The following is a 13,106-nucleotide window of genomic DNA, read 5'->3' as shown; positions in this document are numbered from 1 at the left end:
TTGAATTAACATTTATTTCTACTAATAAATACGTCTGTGAGCTAAACTCTTGTTTGTACCAAATACGTTTACTGAAGCGACAAATAGCAAAATAATGTGGCACGAACATCAAGCTGGGTGCTCGCATAATTTATCTTATTTAAAAATGACACAAAATATTACCTTTTGTAGGCCTGGTCGATGCTCTCGGCGCTCCTAGACAGCTGCTGCGAAGCGCGCCTAGACCTGCATGCAACACAACCACTCGCTAGCACAGGCAATGCATGCAAATACATGTGATCATGCTACACAGACAGTTTTTAATATTACATAATATATATCCTTATTTAATTTAAAATTTCAACTGTCTGAATAACATTGAAGGGGAAAATTGCATCGAAAATATAGATTGTAAATATATTTTTCAGATGCAAAAACCTCTTTGATATGTATTGTTTGGCATTACATAAATGAATAAAAAAATAGAGCAAATAAAAAAAAAAACTGCAGGTCCATGCGATGGATCAAATCATGCACAACACTCGTGAAGTAGGTATTTAAGAAACGAACTCAATAATTTAAAAGACAAAAATTACATCACCCTACTTTTATTTACAATCACTATTGGAAACAAAAATTATCTATTAATTATTATTTTTTGTATGTGTATGAGATTAAAATGTCAGTCGTAATGCGTTAATCAAATATAACTATGGCAGCATCAACCTTTTTATTAATTTACATGTGCCCTACACATAGGTAGATTTTACTTGATTATTAATATTAACATAAAAAAAATGAATAAATACATAAAGTTCATATACTACTAAATGTTTGGTTTAGATTTACTTTTATTTTAACCTTATCGTTTATATTTCTGCCAGATTAGAAAATCAAAATTTATAAAAAAATGTGAATGTATCTACTGTACATTGATTATTATTTATCATGTAGATACTGCCAGATATATAATTCAGGAAAAGATTATCACTCAGCTAATAAGTAACATGTTTGACACATTACTAACAAGTAGGTACATATTTATACACATATTTCGATAATATTTACCAATTTGTCCTAAAATATTCTAATATAGCTGTCATGAATCCAATGTTAACTTACAACTACACGTCACTCGTGTAAAATGTTTATTAATTTATTTTTATTGTAATGTTCCCCGACAATTAATCCGCACAAAGTAAGTAATTTAAAGCGCAACGCGTTATATAAACGTTCGCGACCGCTTAAACTCGACCCTTGAGGGATAAAAGGAACCGTTTAAGTGATACGCGATGTTTAGCATCGCGTTTTAAGTGAGCATGTGTAAAGAGAACTCGGCAGAGTAGACCCGCTCGAGCTAATCGCACATGTGGAAGATGGAGGGCGCGTCCTTGACACCCGGAGGTCGCTCGCGCTTCTATATTTACAAACAAGCTCCGCAGCGCCTGCTTTATCTCCCTTAGGTTATTAATTTTCATTAAGATAACTTGTATGCACATTATACCATTGAATGATAATTTTAGTCTTGAACCAAATTACATATTAATAAAATGTATCTAGTTCGTTATTAAAATGTTCCGATTATTGTCATAATATTCAAGTATGTATGTATGTGTTTGTGGTTTTTAACAACTAAGAAGAAACAATTTCCTACTGTTATAGTAAAGTATATAAAGAGAAGTAACTGATCCACTTAAACTGTTGCTATTATTACACAGTCCACTTCACAGTGTTTTCCTTTCCCCATCGTAACTTTTGTATTCATCGCGTACTTGTAACCGGGAAACCAGTTTTGTGGCGTTCATTTAACTATAGAGTTACTAACCGAGTGACTCTTAGAAAGTGCACAAATGAATAATTGATCTAATAGACTTTACACAACATTAACGATACTCAATCAGCAAACAAAACAAACAACTTTGTACTCATATTTACTAACGTTATTCACAAAGTGGGATCGAGTTACAGAGATAATTCTCAATAATAAAAAGATATAAATGGAAACTCGGTTACTATTATGTTACTCAATATCCACGATAGGATTATATACCATTATACCATGAGGGTATAGTAAAACACCTCGACGGTTTTAAGAAGTATTAAAGTTTGTCGTGTCAATGTTTCAATTATAATCCGTTATTCTCCACGATCATTAAGTGCGTAAAATTTTATACTTAAATTATATTGACAAATAATTATAATGTTTCCGTCTGTAAGACGTATATTATGAAGCAATCGCCAGTCCATAAGAAAACACATTACTCAATCAACCACACGCAATATCACGAAAGAATAAGAAAAAACCGACAATCTTGAATAATGAACAATTGTAACACCAATTAATATTAATGCAGGTCATTCAAGAATTGTAAACATTATACAATCAGCTCGTCATTTTGAAAGCAGTGTTAACACAAAATATACTAGAAAAAAATACCAGCGAAATGTAGGTAATATATTCATGTCTTTAATTATTACTCGACCGCGTACTATGAAACAAAACACTTACACATACTGTATAATATCTTGATTGTGCATTTTAAATACGTGTGCGTACGGAAATGTAAATATCTAGTAACCTACAGAAACGCGAGGTCAATGGACTGTGGTTATTGTGAAACTGTGTACGCGCACAGTCGCACGCACGCGGAGGGCGATCACAATATTTCATTCTTACACAACATAACGACATGGCGAATAAGTCACACGAGGGATAAACCATTTGGTTAAAACGTTTCATCGCAGAAACAATGCAGACGTAGGAACAAGCGCGAACTGTAATGTTGTGTTATTGTGTCAATTGCATCGACAAGTAATACAACATATGTTGACGAAAAAATAATCAAGTAAATATGCGTTATCAAAAACTACTCAAAAATTAGTAATCAGATCTCGATCAAATTTAAATGGGACCACATGACAAGCATTCGTTTTCGATTAAAAAAAAACAATCATCATTATCGGACACCCATTCAAAAGTTATGAAGTCTACATACAACATCGAAACAATATGATACGACGACAAAATAGTCAAGAAGATACGCGTTATTAGATATAACTCGAAAAATACTTGTCAGATCTCGATTAAATTTCAATGGAACCACTTGACAAGCATCACCTTTCTATTAATAAAAGAATCATCGAATCGGTCCACTCAGTACAAAATCTGAGGTAGCACCCACTAAAAAAATACAATCGAATTGAGAACTTTTGCCTTTTTTGAAGTTGGTTAAAAAACCCGAGAAAATTAACTGTTCATAAAAACGACACAATTTTTAGATCATTTTATAAATGCAAGTCATAGTTATCGTACAAGACATCATTCTAATTTTAATGTTTTACCGTTAAAAGAAGGCGAACTTAGCCAAAGTTATAACAATTTACAGTACTTAAGCGCGCCCAATTTTGTCACAAAAACAGTTAATATTCTTTTATAGGAAACCAGGACACGCGCCACAACATATTATCGAATTTAAAGCTAATTGAATATTAATTATTTTTTACATAATAGTTATACACCTTTTGGCGATTAAAAAAATAAGTATGAAGGGAGAAAGGGCGTAGTAGTTTTCAGTCTTAATTTATGTAATTATTATTTGTATTTATTGATAAGTAAGATTATGTATCCATAATCTTCTGCAGTTCTAATTAACCTCAGAAATAATAAGTTGACAATGATATAATGGACTAATAAGTACTCTTTTTAAATAAATTTGCTTTTGGACATTAATACCCTATGTTTTATTAACGTTACTAAATATTTAAAAAAATATTGACTAAGACGTTAGTAGGCGTTAAAGTCACTATCAAGTTAACTTAAATTTATAATTAATTTTTTTTTGTAACAAAACTTGTAACTTTAAGCTAGTTAAATACGTTTAAAACGGTAGACTACTCGACGCCCGATTCTTAAATATTAAGTTTTAAAAGTATAGTAACAGTAAAACTTGTTTTCTAAAAAAGGCAATTTATTTTTAAGAACATGTTGACAGTTCGACGTAGAAGGGTATATTTTAGTTACAAGTAAGTTAGAACATTGACGCCAAGTCGCCGGTGCCTGCTCGGCTGAGGCCGCAATTCATCAATGTGGAACGCATTAGTGATTGCAATCTGGCCGGTGTTACGGATACGTTTGCTGGTGCAATATTAAATTACTCACATTTATATGACGAAATGTATTATCTACATACTTAATTATTATATTGTGTAAGTTTAATTAACAATTCGTGTGCTGTGTGGCTACGGCACTAAAGAATTTAGCCACCCCCTCTCTTCCCGTGGGTGTCGTAAGAGGCGACTAAGGGATAACAAGGTTCCACAACCATCTTGGAACTTAAGAAGCCGACCGATGGCGGGATAACCATCCAACTGCTGGCTTTGAAATACACAGGCCGAAGACGGGCAGCAGCGTCTTTGGTGCGACAAAGCCAGTACTGCGGTCACCAACCCGCCTGCCCAGCGTGGTGACTATGGGCAAAACACATGAGTTCACGTTATTTTTGACGTAAACTTGTGGAGGCCTATGTCCAGCAGTGGACTGTATAGGCTGTAATGATGAATTAACAATTCGACAATTTCAATTAAAAAGCCCTCTAGCTTAGCTCGAAATTTTTAAATAAGTCGTTTAAAACTTTAATGGTGTAAATGATAAAGAAGTAATTCTTACTTTTTAACTAGAAAGTATTTAAAAAAAAAAAACTGAATTGATATAAGTACTTACTACGGCTTTTTACAAATTGGTCAAGAATCCGTAGTTTTGTAATTATAGAAGTAAATTCCTAGCATTTTCTTTTTTGTTAGCATACGTAACTTCCTATGTACAAAATATATTCTAAATGGCGGAAGATAACGTTATTACTTACGTTAAACATGTCTTAAGAAAAGAATATGCGCGTGAACATTCATCGAAGTGAGTCGAGAAATAAACCAGTTGACCCTAATGACAACAAAGTCCTTCTACTGCACTAACATTTTACAAAGACAATAAGGATATAACTGCCGCACCTCGTATTAACGCACCCACGGGTGCATAGATTTATTGTTTCGCTGTAAATACTCGTAATATCAGTCGCTAATTGTAGTCTAGGTGATAAACGAACTAGACAACGAATGTTGAAACGAGGGGCTTGTAATAAATTGGGGAAATTCAGTAGTTATCGAACTTACGTAATCGATATAAAGTTTAAATTGTATAAATTATTTGATGATCCATGTTCGTTGTAATTGTATCTATGAGCATTTAAATGCGTTGCAATTTCACGATTTTTTCAAAATTACAACCAGGTTATTAATCATAAGGTTATATATATAGGTTTTAGTTTAATTCTTGTATATTAAACCAAAATCTCTATTCCTACAGGCGGAGGTGAGCCCCGCCGTAGGTCGATTCAGGTTGAATAGGATCAGATCAAAAATCGATCAAAATGTAAAATTGTGTGAAGGCTTGCATAATTATATTTTATTAATTGTTATAGTTATAATGATTCATATATAACTGTAAGAAGTTTTTATTCATGCCAAAAACACGATTAGATATTTTACACTCGTAATATCTTTATAAGGAAACACCGTATGTTGGTTGAGTCATTGAATTACAAATTGAAAATTGGGGGCTTACCGTTTACCTGAAGCAGTTCGTATCGCAAAAAACTATGCTCATGTTATTAGAAGTTATCTCATATTTTTTTATATTATAGAAACCGCTTTACTGACCCATAAATATATAATTATTTAGAAAACGAAATAAACAGTACAAGTATTATGTTTAATTAAAAGATTAGATAAAAATTAAATTAGTGCAAATACGCTATCTCAAATATTAATTCGACATAATTAAAGATGTTTTAAATGTGAGTGAGAGTATCATGAGCTGTTTTTTAATTTAAAATTATAATGACGTTTTTCTAACCGACTTCGAAAAAGGAGGAGGTTACTCAATTCGACCGTGTATATATATTGTGTGTTCAGGAATAACTTCGTCGTTTATGAACCGATTTTGATAATTCTTTCTTTTTGTTGGAAAGGAGATATTCCAAGGGTGGTACCATGATAAGGAAACCACGACCTGATGATGGAATCCCAGAGAAATCGAGGGGAACTCTCGAAAATCGTAGTAACGACTTGTGCGTTTGTTAATTTGTTTCGTCAACTTACGTTGTATTCTCACTCGTCTATGTATTTGAAGTCAGTATTTTTTTCGTTTGCGAGCAATCATAATTAATTTTTTTCACACTTTGATAAAAATAAACTCGTCAAATTAATAACATTAATAAAATATGTTTTTAAACTCTACTTTTCTATAGGTATCTATACAAATAAATAAAATTGGAGTGTCTGTTTGTAATATAGTTTAGAGTTAAGTTTTTTTGTAAAGTTACTTTATAATCACTTTTTACCGAATCCATATAGATGTATACGGTGCATATGCCAAAATATATTTTTTTACAATTTTGTCTGTCTGTCTGTCTGTCTGTCTTTCTGTTTGTTTGTTCCGGCTAATCTCTGAAACGGTTGGACCGATTTTGACGATTCTTTCACTGACAGGTAGCTGATGTGATAAGGAATAACTTAGGCTAATATTTTAGAAATTTATTTATTTTGTAACTCTGCGAACTGAACAATATTTTTTTAAACTAAACGCGGACGAAGTCACGGGCACAGCTAGTTTAAGAATATAACTATAATAACAAAGTTTTATATGTAGGTATGTTAAGAGAGAATATTCGTTGGTTACAAATATCTTTTTTCAAAATTTCTAATACTTAAAATGAACTTAAAGTTGCCGCAGTGACTACTACACGAGAATAAACCGGCTTTCCGAAACATCACAATCACTTCCCATGTATAACACTTATACACATTTTACATTTTAATATTTCGCTTATAACAAACTAGCGACCCACCCCAACTTCGCATGGATGCCATTTGCTACATTTATAAAAATAAAAATGTATCGCCAAAACATTACATCCATTTACGCGCATAGCTTTCTAACGAATGCACCGAATTGTATATTTCTTGATTTTTTTGTATTTGTTATTGACAGAGCAAAATTAGTATCAAATAAAATTAAAAGGAATAATCAATATACCTCCGAAGTTAACGGAGTTAGCTCGTATCATAGTTCATTTTCAAATTTGAAATGCTTAGAGTAAATATTTGGACAATTTAACTATAGATGTTCACCTATATTTTATGTTAAACTAGCTGAACTGTCAAACTTCGTACCACCTTATTTTTTTCTTAAATATAATAATTACATACATCAAAATAAAATATGGCCCATCTTTCAAGTTGAATCAAACTGCACATGGTGTGCAAATTTGATTAAAATCGGTTAAGTGGTTTAGGATTCCATCGTGGACAAACAACGTGACGCGTAATTTATATATATTAAGATTATACGTCATAAGGTGGTATTTTCTCTCTCCTACAATCTCTACCACCTGTTACTAACCTCTTAATAATCGAATTTCAAGAAATCACTTATTATTCCAAAAAGAAACAACTGTATAAATTGCATGTTTCATTCTTCAGTAATTTTGCGTGTACAATAATGACTCAGTCAGTGAATGATAAAATTATCCAATATTTCTTTTGAAACTTGATTCTTTATTAGTACACAATCTACAAATCAGAAATTAACATTTTTATTATTTCACGTGAAATAAGAACGCAGACGAAACTAAAAATAATAATTATATAGTAAAGTTACGGATAATGAAATTAAAACAATTGCTAGGCCTAACGTTCACGCGTAAAATAAAACATGTCACATCCCTGTCCTGTTTTACAGAACATTAATAACATAACAGCATTTGGACAGTTTTTTAGAATATAAATTCTGTATAAATCAAGTTAAAGAAATATTCATTGAAATTATCTGAGCTTAAATTAGCATATACGAGAATAAAGAAATGTCCAAATGTTTTGTTGCTATTGAAGCTATCGCCCTCCTACAGTCTGCAACTCTGCACTACCCGTTATGTGGCCCATAACGCAATTACTTCTACATATATAATTATAATTTTATAATGTGATTTGTAACATACGGAACATCTTTATAATACTAACATTTATTTTATTTATTTATTTACACTTTTTGCACACCAACACAAAAGTAACATAAGTTTAATGAGGTTAAAAAATAAATAAATTTGCATTAGTTGCAACAGGCGGCCTTATCCCTAAAGCAGCGATTTCTTCCAGGCAACCTTTGGGCAGAGGACTAGAATTGATTGTTATTGGGGATAGGGGCGCAAAATTTAATAACACCATTAACATTAACATTTAATAACACCTACAATCTATATACTTGATTTATTATTCAAACTCAAACAAAAAACAAAATATTTTCTCAGTGAGATTATACAGAAAAACAATAATTTTAAACAGCTATAATGTATTCGAAGATGGAATATAAATTAATTAAACAGGAAACTTTTGTGACAAGAGGTCACCTATCGTAAGAACCATTAACCACGGCACCAGAACCTTACAGTAGCTATTAGTGGTAATAAAAACAAAATGGCAATGTAGGTGAGTGGTCATTAAAGTATTTGAAGATAACCAAGCTAGCACAGCGCTATCCGTAAAAGTTCGGTATCAAATAGTGTTATTAAACGTTCTACGGCTCATTACGTTGAATGCCACGGACGAATGCCGTGAGGTGCGCATTCATCCATCAGGCAACTACTAATTGCGAAGTTTCGCAATTAGTCCAGTGTCATCCACAAACGAGCGCAATTGGCGCAATGGAGAGGAAATGGACATCTATCCCTGGATACTAACATATAAGTACATAAATGACTATATAAACCTATATACGCTTATGCATATAATCTACATTAGACTTATTTACACACTCCATAAAAAGTATAATACTCCAACAATAATAATGTAAATAAATACACAATAACTTCAGATTAAACTCAAGGCAAATTGATTTGCAATAAAATAAATGCGTGAGTTCAACGTGATGCTGTGAGCTGAGTATGAATGCAGCCGTCCTTGCGTAACCACATTGTCACCGCACTGCACACGTGGGTCAGTTTCTGGCGCTACATACTACATACACATTGACAAACCTTCTATATATATATATAAAATTCTAATATTAAATTCGAAATATCTCGTTGCTAAGTAATTAGTTTTGTAGTCACGTTTGAATCTTTGAAAGAGACAATTGTTACCTTAAATCAAAGTAAACAAAATTATCCTCGCCTGTATCTGAGAAGAATAAAAGTAGAAATATGTAAGTAAGTATATACTTATAATAATTAATATATATTACGGGCAAAGTTCGCATTTAGTGAAAACCGGTTTTTACTAATTTAAGTTTTATTCGAGCTTTCTTATCACTATAACTTATTATTAATCATTACATAGTATAAAACAAAGTCGCTTCCCGCTGTCTGTATGCTTAGATCTTTGAAACTACATAACGGATTTTGATGCGGTTTTCTTAAGTAAATAGAGTGATTCCAGAGGAAGATTTATATGTTATAATACATAGATAACATAGATGAGGAACACTGATAGTTTTTGCACCCGTGCGAAGCCCGTGCGTGGCCGGTCGCTAGTTTTATAATAAAAAAGAATCTAGTTCTTTCTAAGAAAACTGAATATATATATAAGCAATAATTCAATTAAATAAAGTGTATATTTATAGATGATATTCATTGTCAACCAATACCTAATTGGAAAGCTTGATTCTCATTATCATGCGATTCTGTATTTCATTTTCCTACAGAAACTTAAATAATATAATTGTTTCAAACAAAAATTACTAAAACAAAATATAAAAATTCACACAAAAAAGATTTTTTGCGACACAGCTGCTTCCATTTTACTTCCTTGTAGGCTGTAGGGGAAGAAAAATAAGTAGGAAACACTGTACCTACTCGCGAAAATCCGAAATAATAAAAAGGTTGTCCAAATTTCAAAGACAGTTACATTTCTCATCTCCAAATCCATTTCGGTACTACATAATATTATACTCGTATGTACTTAGCGTCCCTCGCGGTTTTACTCGTGCCGCGTTTGATATCCGTCAGTTGACATGTTTGACTACTGCTCCACTTATGTAAGTAATACCAAAATGTTTTATACCTTTCTTAATAAACACGCCTTCTAACGCAAAACGTTAATTTTTCCCGCTGTCTGTATGCTTAGATCTTTAAAACTACGAACGGATTTTGATGCGGTTTTCTTAAGCAGAGTGATTCCAGAGGAAGGTTTTTATATGTATAATACATGCATAATATAGTAGAGGAACACTGATAGTTTTAGAGGTTTCTAATGTCATGTCATAAATAAACATATTTTTTGCGCATATATTATATATCATTATTTTTATTTTGTATTTATTTTATATTTAGAATCAGAATTGCAAGATCGCTAGTTATTTTATAAGACTTTTAACTCACTGCCCTAAGGTACTGGCATACTACTACGGCGTGATAAAAAAAGCAGATGTGAGACGATACATAATTTATTTTTAAGAGCTGTATGCATAAACAATCAATAATTGAAACATTACTGCAACTCACTGGAATTTCCAAAAATGGAAGTTAAATTATTGAGAATATAATAACTATGGAGATTATAGATAGAACACAACCCAGAGGGACACCAGCCTAACGGCGTCTCAATACACAGCTTGTGTGCAAAGACGAATAGGAACAACATTCTGATTTCTGGTAATAAAATTCGTATCTTATGGTATCACAAACATTACCAAGAACCTAATTTTTAACGATACTGAGAAAGTTCCACGATTCGATCAAAAACGATAAATAAGAACTGATATATAAGCTAAACACAAAATTAACCATATATGTATAACAAGAACAGCAGCTGTGAACTGATATAATGAACACGTTTCGGTAAAATCTATCATAATTAGTAGCATCTAAATTATTAGCCAAACTATATTTTTAGAAATATTAATTACGTATTAATAATAAGTGCAGTTGAAAAGATAATTTAATATCTAATTATTTTAGGGTCACAAATAACTTCAATTTATAATATTATATTTTGAACTACGACACAACATTGTGACAGTTATTAAAAATTAAATAACCATTATATTAACTTGAAATACAAAACATAAGCAACCTTAACGTTTGCCACTTTAATAGATAAATAAATAATCAGCGTTATTCTAATGATATCGATATTCCATATAACTTATTCTGGTTTAAAAATATATATTTATAATATAAACTCAAACAGTTTATTTTATTATTCTGCAACAATTTACGCAATAAAACACCGACCATTAAAATTTTAACTAAAACAATTGGTAGACAGCAGTTTTTGAACCGACCAAATTTGCAATTTAAAAATACCTGGGTAAAATGTTTTCATTGGTGCCACTGCATTGGAGCAGACAGTATGAACATACGAGACTACTACGACATGCTTATGTTTTTACGTTAGTGTTTAGCATCTATAATGAGTGATTTAGTAGGGACGTGGGCAAGTCTTGGCGTCGCGGGCACGCGACGTGTCGGCTGGACACCGGCCAAACTTAGAACAAACTTTTTAAAATAGTGTATTTTACGCTTCACGACACCCAAACAAACAATAAGGCAGCCAACACTAATCGAACTAACTTAACACTAATCGAAATATTTCAATATCAACGACGACAGCTAGACGTAATAAGCACTTGAACCAAAATAAAATTCTGCACACCTTTTCATTATATAGGTACATATGTTGCGGCCGATCAATTGCTGTGCCGAATGCCTAAAACTTGTTTTAAAATTTTTTTTTTTAATTATCGTATTATAGGATATATCAGTATTTGCCTACTCAATCACGTTATATTTATTATTCATGGATTTTTTGCATCCAAAACATTTGCTAAAGCTCAGTTGATAGATTATAATTAAAATATTTTCCTTCATGGAAGAAAATACTTTTCCCTAAGAGTGGCACATAAAGGACAGTCCAGTACAGTTAATTAATAACTTAAAAGTTTCAATGATATTCATTTTAACTTTATTAATAGACAAAAAATATTTATTATTTGGCATAATTACATAATAACGGAATTAAACAAACCTGTATTCTCTATACTTAGGTACGTTAGTCTAGTGACCAAAGAAATTGACTCATTGGACTTTCTTACCGGTTTTTCTCATTAAAATTTATATTTTTGCCGTGCTATTTATAATTAAGATTCATAGAAAAATATTATTTAGCATTAAATTAAAGAATTAGTTCGCTTTTTTATTTGCGAATCCGCAATATCTTTTCATTAGCGAGTAAATAAAAGCATTAATTAAGTGTTATGTTTACGATTAAAATGAGTCATCAATGAAAAAGATTTGGCTTTAGTATAATAATATACTAAACTGGCACACTTCCCACATCGGACTGAGATATAACTGATACCGATGTACACAAATAACGATCGTCGCACCACTGATATATGTACATACATATGTAGGTATTACACCGCGGTTGCAAAACCTCAGAATAGGCGATACCAATAATCCCACTTATTTAATATAACCGTAACTAACCTATAATTTTATTATAATTAATGTATGTATTCTGGTTATTAATTGGAGTTTCTTTTGCAAATATATTAAAATACTCGATGTATTGAATAAAATTAATTATACAAGAATAAATCAGCTTAAATTCTTGACAACTAAAGTAGGTAGAGACAAAATTAAAATTTAGTTATTAAACACTTAACCCATACAAATATTATAAACGCTTACATTTTTAATATTCGGGTTACCAAAACGTGCATGTGCCTCATATCCCAAAATCATAAGATTAAGACTTCGCTTCAGCCTGTAATATCCCACTACTGGGCATAGGAGGCTTTCCCCATGTAGGAGAAGGATCAGAGCTTAATCCACCACGCTGCTCCAATGCGGGTTGGCGGATATATTCCCTACTATGAGTAACGATCGCTATTAGGTGTACATGATAACAACCGGGACCGACGGCTTAACGTGCTCTCCGAGGCACGGTGAGGGACCCACACCACAAGGACTTCATAAACACCCAGACAACGGCAAACACCTGTATGGCCAATACAAATGTTTGTCATGTACGGGGATCGAACCCGCAACCGCCAGCGCAACAGGTACAATCCA

The 13,106-nt window shown here is 32.1% G+C and overlaps 1 protein-coding gene across 1 annotated transcript in view; it reads right to left on the bottom strand.

Annotated features, from left to right (window-relative positions):
• Window positions 1-11,508, bottom strand: part of LOC123659213 (nuclear receptor coactivator 7-like) — a 30,713-nt gene extending 19,205 nt beyond the window's left edge. The window contains exon 1 of the mRNA XM_045594469.1: window positions 11,334-11,508. The gene's annotated coding sequence lies outside the window, so the exon portion shown is untranslated. The remainder of the gene's footprint in view (window positions 1-11,333) is intronic.
• Between the last annotated feature and the right edge of the window lie 1,598 nt (window positions 11,509-13,106).

The sequence above is a fragment of the Melitaea cinxia genome, chromosome 2, assembly GCF_905220565.1.
Source record: "Melitaea cinxia chromosome 2, ilMelCinx1.1, whole genome shotgun sequence".
Lineage (NCBI taxonomy): Eukaryota > Metazoa > Arthropoda > Insecta > Lepidoptera > Nymphalidae > Melitaea > Melitaea cinxia.
This window is presented reverse-complemented; position numbering and strand designations above follow the sequence as displayed.